This window comes from Etheostoma spectabile, chromosome 24 (genome assembly GCF_008692095.1).
Source record: "Etheostoma spectabile isolate EspeVRDwgs_2016 chromosome 24, UIUC_Espe_1.0, whole genome shotgun sequence".
NCBI classification, from domain to species: Eukaryota; Metazoa; Chordata; class Actinopteri; order Perciformes; family Percidae; genus Etheostoma; species Etheostoma spectabile.
Genome location: NC_045756.1, coordinates 899,052 through 906,582, shown reverse-complemented (window position 1 = coordinate 906,582; position 7,531 = coordinate 899,052).

Below are 7,531 nucleotides of genomic sequence, written 5' to 3'. Positions count from 1 at the left end.
ACTCCCAGTCCTACTCAATGCTAACGTCCACCTGGGGAACCGTTTGGTTTCCCCTCTGGGCTGTTGGGGGGGGCGGAAACAGACTACGAGCCTTAGCGGTCCCCCCCCTTCACCGGCAAATGATGCTAAGGGGGAAAACTCCCGCCATCGGCCGTCCCCCAGAAAAAGGAAAACATGACGCCCGCTTTATATCTTTTTTTTTTTTTCTTTTTTGTGTTTAAGATTGGTTTTGTCCGATTGCAAAATAGACCCGGTTTTGCAAGGTGGGACCCCCCTGGTGTGTTGACCCCAAGGGTTCCCGTGGGGAAAGCCTGGACTGGTCCCGCCGGTTTTTGTCCCTTTGCCCATTGTGTTTCATGAACAGTTCCACTTTTCCGTGCAACCGCCCCAAAACCATAACCATAAAGCTCAAACTGTAACATTGACGTGGGTTATTTTGTGATGAATTTGTAACTTTGTGCTGATTTTACCTGTCCTTTCTAAAGCCTGCAGAAACCTGCAGCCTCAATGGAGCCAATGGTGGGGAAGAAGGAAGCTTCTCCTAGACCAAGCTGGGGAGGAGCCAGGCTCTGTGTGGAAGCCTCCTGAGTTAGGAAAACTGCGTGTCTCTCCACCATTAACAGTTGAGGGCCGGGGGGGGTGAGTCCCCGCATCCCCCCCCCCTGAGTCTCCCCCTGACCACGTAAGGATTATAATATATGGTCTCTGAAGTACTGGAGCACTGTACTCCCCTGGTTGTGTTGTTAGGTCGGTGGTTAAGTGTTGGTGTGTGGGTCTAATTCACGCTTGTGGTGGAAGATTTCTCCAGTGGCCCAACTGGTCCTTTGTGGTGTGTTGGTGTAGACCCGGTTTGTGATGTTGTTTCTGACTTGAAGGAAAGTGTAATAAGTTGGTGGGGAAGGTGGAAATTTGTTGGACGTGAGACCTATGCGTTGTTTTTGAAACACGGAATAAAGGACCCTGAAATCCAAAGGGTTTTGGTCCCGGTCTGTCGGGAAGGTTTTAGTTGTGGTTCGTTTGTCCTGAGAGAAACAAATCCAAAATGACCAAAGACACCGTTTTTTCACAGAGTGACGAGGTAAGTCCCGTGGGGATACAATCAGTAATCAGTTCTTATGTCCCCGTGCCCCAGAAGAGAGCAAGAAATATTGTTTGGAAAGAACAGTACCTAATTTTAAAACAGAAGCAATTAAAGGCCTCAGAACATTATTCCCCCCCTGCACAGGGGGACTCGAAATCAGTCCTGCCCGGGTTTCTGTCCTGGTGGGGGGGGGGGGGGATCGTTTTATATTCCCGGTCCATTGGATCTACTGAGAAAGGAATCATTTAGTCTTCAGTGTAGGTCCGGTGGCTCTGGAACCCAGGACCTGTAAAATTAAAACTGTCTCCCAGGACACCTGTTTCTGTGGCCATTTGTCTTGGTGAGAGAGCAATGCAATCAAAAACAAAGAAGTGTCCTCACTACACGGAGAACACATCTGAGGACCACGATAGGCAGTCATATACTCTGAAGGCATGGAGGCTCCTATACTGAATCAATTAATATGAAAATCATTGCTAAATGTATTTTCCATTACATGAGAGAACTATTGTACGTCGGAGGTTGGAGCCTCGGCAGCAGACTGGGTTTGAAGGAGGTAAGAAACAAATCTGTTCCTTTCCTATCTCTTTCTTGGCATCACGTGGGGCAGTGCCGCATACTAGATGATGTTATAAAACCCCAATCCACATCCTGTTCATCACCGAAAAGCCGGGCCAAAACTAGGAGCAAATTTGAACCCAAAGAGGAGGAAAAAAATACCCTCGGTTGGTGTCTCGTGTCTTTTTGTCCCCTTTTAATAAAAAAAACACCCCCAAGAAAAAGAATTGGAACCACAGATGTGCTCCAGCAACTTGCACTTCAGTGCCAGCAGCAGCAAATCCCATAAACTGTTGTTTTCCTTTCCCCCCCTTTCCCCCCCCCCCCCTCCCCCCCCCCCCCCCCTTCCCCCTCCCCCCCCCCCCCCAACAACCCCCCCCCCCCCCCCCCCCCCCCCCCCCCTTTCCCCCTCCCCCCCCCCCCCCCCCCCCTCTTGTTTCCTTTCTTCTTTTCTCTTCCTTCTTTTCGTCTTTCTTGTTTTTCCTTTCCCCCCCCCCCCCCCCCCCCCCCCACCCCTCCCTCCCCTTCCTCCCACCCTCCTTGTTTCTTCTTCTTCTCTGCCTCCTTCTCCTCTCCTTTTTTCTCTCTTCTTCTTCGCTCTTTTCTTTCCTTCTGTCTTCTCCCCCAGCATGAAGCAATATTTCTGGAACCACAGCTGAGAAGTTGTTCCTTCACTCCATTCATGCCTTCTTCATCCCGTACTCACTGGATACTCATAGTATTAAATGTTATGAAAAAATGTAATAAAAAAGTAAGTACTATTACTAGTATGTTTTATGTCAAAGAATTTCTGAAAAAGTCATACAAAGTGTTATTACATTGTTATTACATAGTTATTACATTGTTATAAACATGTTTTATGTCAGAAATCTCTGAAAAAGCCATACAAAGTGTTATGACATTGTTAGTACTAGTTATTATACAGACAGTATTACACACCATACGTCCTTAAAAGGGCCTGAAAAATTATTTTTCTCCATTAACAAAAAAAAAATCTTTTAAAATCCGGGTCTTTTCCTTTCCCGTCGTTGCTTCCGCTGAATACCTTTTGCTAAAATGCCCGATACGCTACGCTTCCATCCTAAACTAGATTTCGCCTGTACTGTCACCTTTTCCCTCACTAATGCCCCTACTCTACTCCTAGACATCCTGCCTGTACTGTCACCTTTTCCTCAAAGTTGCCCTACTCTATTGTCTCCCCTTTCGCTAGATGCTGTATTCTTCCTCCCTGTCGGTTTTACTGTGTTGTCTCCATTTCTCTAGATGCCCTACCCTCGTCTAGCCCCGGTCTCTGGAGGGGTACTGAAATTGATTCTGATTCCTGCCTGCGTCTTCGTGTCTAGCTCCTGTCGTAGCCTTCTCCTAACTGCCCCTGCCTTTGCATGACACCTCTCTTTCCTGTCTACAGTTTTGTCACATCCTGGCACGCACTGTCTTGAACACTCGACCCGGCGGCCCTAAGACGTCGTACAACAAACGCAACTGTGCTACCATACACGTCACGTACAGCAGCATAAAGGTTCTCTGGGTGTGTTGGGTGCTCTGGTCCTTGTGTGTGTTTAAAGCTCTAAATATACAGTGTTTTGTCTTTCCGATACCCATGATCTATAGTGTTTTCTGGAATGGCCCACACTAGAAACTATTCACAAGCCGGCAACACAGAAGACATTGGCCCACAACCTTCTGAGAGAGGGACGAGACACGTATTTATCACACAGAGCAACTCATGTGTGATTGACGATAAGGGGTGGAGGTTGTATTTGAATGTCCGCATCACTCGGGAGAGAACATTTCAAAATGTGTTTGATAGAGAAGATTTAGATCCTTAACCTCCGGTTTTCACATCAATAGCTCATCCCTGGTGAGCATTCCTCAGAAGGGTAAAAAACTTTTCGTGATTGTTCTATCATTTGTTCTAATAACACTGCCACACTTCAACCACACGGGGAGCCGGGGTGTATTGTGCTAGATCGATCCACTGACCGTTTCAGTATGTCAAGGCCGGGCCCTGGTGTTCTGCCTTATAGTGCCTCTGTTTGCCTACCCTGTTATCCTTACCCATGCATTCACGGACCCTCAGCAGTAGACTGATATGATCATACTCCCTTCTCTCACAATATGACCTAGCCCCACCCACAGATTTGAAGGTTGGGTTGTACATTGGGTGTGCTCTTGCATTAATCACTATCATTCATCATTTCATCAGTCATGCCGTCCTGGGCAAAGCGCTAGATCACAACCCCAGAACGTTGTTGAGAGGTTTAGGGATTCCGGCAAGGGGGAGTGGGGATTGGTGGGTTGATTCTACCGCATTGACCAGGAGGCGTTTACTTACTGAATGATGATGATTAACATCAAGATCCACGCCACGCAACACCTACCAACCTCCCCACCTCACATGTTTGGGTGGGGCTATAGGCCATAATATTGTGAGTAGAAGTGAGTAGTTCTCATATCAGGCTACTTGGGTCCTTTTGAATGCGGGTAAGAATAACAGGGTTAGGCCAACCCGAGGCAAAATAGAAGCATACCACCAGCCTCCTGTGACATCGACACGCTAGTGGTCCCATCTAGCATGTACACCCCGCCTCCTGGGTGGCCTAAAGTTTGGCAGTGTGAAGAACAAAGAATAGCAAGAACAAAATTTCCATCCGAGAAAGAGCTCACCAGAATAAGTGTGCTGACAGACACTGAAGGTTGACGAATCACATCCCAACACACTTTTTGATGTTCTCCGCGGGATGTGGACCAATACACCTCCACCCCTTTTCCCTTTCCTCTCATGATGTAGCTCTGTGTTGATATGACCTGTCTTCCTGCCGAAAAGGTTGTGTGACTCCACGGTCTTCTGAGTCAGCATATGTCAGATCTGTAGTTCCAGTTTGGTGGGCAATGATCAGAAAACACTAAGGGTATGGGTTCAGAGAAAACGTATTTCTTTTGAGCTTTAAAACACATATTACAGAGACAAACACACGCCAAGAACCTTTTATGGTGTGTACTTGCGTTGGTAGCACAGTTGGTTTTGTGCCGCCTCGTAGCGCCCAGGGTCGAGTGTTCAAGACCCGGCTGTTGCCAGTGTATGTGCAAACACGTCGACATGGACAGAGAGGTAGGAAGGCAAGCAGGGCAGGTTAGGAGAGTTAGGACCTGATTTAGACAAGACCATGCAGGACTCAGAAATATAGTACCAGAGCCAGTGCTAAACAAGTAGGGCTTCTTATATACAGGGAGACACCCGAGTAGTACGCTTAGAGACTGGGATACACCCTAGATAGGAATCTTAAGACAGGGGTGCGAAACACCCAGTAGGACATCTGAACAGGGAGACACCCGATAGGACATCTTAGGAACAGGGATACACCCCGAGTAGACCTCTTAGAGACATGGAGACAACCCGATTAGGACAATCTAGCACAGGGAGACACCCGAGTAGACATCTTAGAGACAGGAGACACCCTAGTATGCAACTCTGAGGAAGGGAGACACAAAGTAAGCATCGTAGAGAAGGAGTCACCATGGCTAATAAATCAAGTATACATTTTTTGGGATGAAGACTATTTTTTTTAGGCACTGTACACACACGTATTATGTGTACATGAGCTTTGCATAACAATGTAAACTAACACTTTGTATGCCTTTTTTTTCAAAGAATGTTGACCTAAAACCTGTTTATAATCAATTAGTAACTATGTAATGCCACTTTTTTTGACCATTTTGTATGACTTTTCTTCAGAGATTCTTTGACATAAAACTACTAGTATATTACTTATTTTTTTATAAATTTTTTCAACATTCAAGACTATGTGAGTACTAAACATTGAGTTACGGGATGAAAGCATGAATGGAGTGATGGACCTTCTTCCTCCTCTCAGGGGCGTGGGTGGCCCAAACTCTCTGCTCCTCATCTGGGGAGAACACAGAGAAAGCACAGTTTACTGGATTGTTCTGCTGCAAGCACATCTGTGTCCAATTTCTTTCTTTACAAGGGGACAAAGCACTAGCACACGGGGTCAGCTACTAGTTGGGCGAGAACTGGCAGCTACTCCCAAGCAGAGGACGGCTGTGATTGGTTAACATAATCATCTCCACCAACTTCTCCTACACTGACTTGCCTGACAACAAGCTCCCAATAAAATGACAGACTAAATAAGTCGTGAGCTTATCGTGATCTTCATTATTTTCGCCACCACACGGACCGCATTCCAACAGGCTCTGTACGCGGGGACCTGATGACGCGTGAAGGGTGGCGTTTGATTTAATGATTCCCACCCGTATTAAACGTTTGATGAATCAAAGCACTCCCGACGATGCATCGCACCGGCAAGAACAACTGCTAATTTTCCATTTGTCAACAGTTCACCACTATTCTGTCTTACTTATACACAGAAAATAAATATTTCTCATACATTTTTTCTACTTCTTTCTACGACACCATAGCTTTGCGCTACAAATGTAATGTGTGGGTTCAGGGATTATTTAAGAGCTGAGGTCGGAGAGAACATATGAACAACAGCCCAACATCACCAAGCCTCACCTGGTCTTGACCCTGACAACAACTCCCACAACCAATCATCCACTGGATAGAGAACTTTCAGTATGTCCCAAATTAACTCCCATTTCATCCACATCCGTAATGAGAATAACTGTGTGCAAACAATAACATATGAGCTGCTATGGCTCGGCCGGTATACTGTCCTATCATACACTGGATCCATTCATTCTAATAAGCGCAAAAGCGAAGATGATCTTATGTAAGAGCACGTCACCCCTTGTGCTTGCACTCTTGGGTCAGCTGAGTCCTCCTGGGTCACTGATGCCTACCTTGTTCAGCTGAACGCCTCCTGGGTCAGCTGATTGTCCTCCCTGGTCATCTGATCGTGGTCAGCTGATCGTCCTCTCCGACTCTTCTTGCCGCTAACGTGTGTTGTTTGAGAATATCATCATCCTGGTAGAGATTTAATGTAGGAAATCATAATATGACGGTTTCAAAGCAACACAGTTCAATCATGAGAGAGCTCGTTCAGGCGAACAAGTTACATTTCAGCGGTACTGGGTTCAAGATAACATGGAGGTGTAGGTCATCTTTGGTGATTAGACCCCATCATCGCATCAGCAGAGTCCCATTGGGACGTCATCCCATTAAAGGTGCGTACGCCACTTCTGCCCAAAGACAAACCTGCCAAAACAAATACAACCCCCCCCCCCCCACCTGCGTCCTGCCTCCCTCTTAACAGTTTGAATCACGCTCCCATCCATGTTAGCCTCCAATCATAGGGCAGACTTTCAAACAGAAGTGGAAGAATCCAATGTGATTGACACGCCCTGACCAACTGTAGTTATTAGTGGTGTAAGGTCCGAGGGGGGTTGGGGGTGTTGGTTTCCCCAACGTTCATATTATACAGTAGGAAAAGTTTTCCCCCCACATCGAGGTTATTACGAGACTCTTCTTAAGGATTTAACCCCACGGCGTGCTCTTCTTCTATCTCTAGTTCAGAGGGTTACTCTTCACTCGTACTTTGAGACATGGTTTTTAACTTTAATGAACTATCACAACGGCGAGTTGAATCTGAGAGATTAATCGTCTCACGTTGGGCAGTATTCCTATATACTGTCATATGATCCAAACGACTATAGATATCTAGATATCAAAGTGAGGACTGTCCCCTCAAAACCCACTTTGAGGCTAGTATTTAGGTCCCCTCCCGCTTGTGGGTACAAGACTTGTTGTGCTGACTCAAGGTTGCAACAGGGTTCCTTTACGTCGTCTAAAATGTCACTACTTGTTCAGTACTTATGGGGTAAAAGTGTGCACCAGACTACAGTTAGGCTGTCCCGAACATTCAGAAAAGAAGCAAGACTGAGGTCCCACGGTGCTCTTAAAAGCCTATC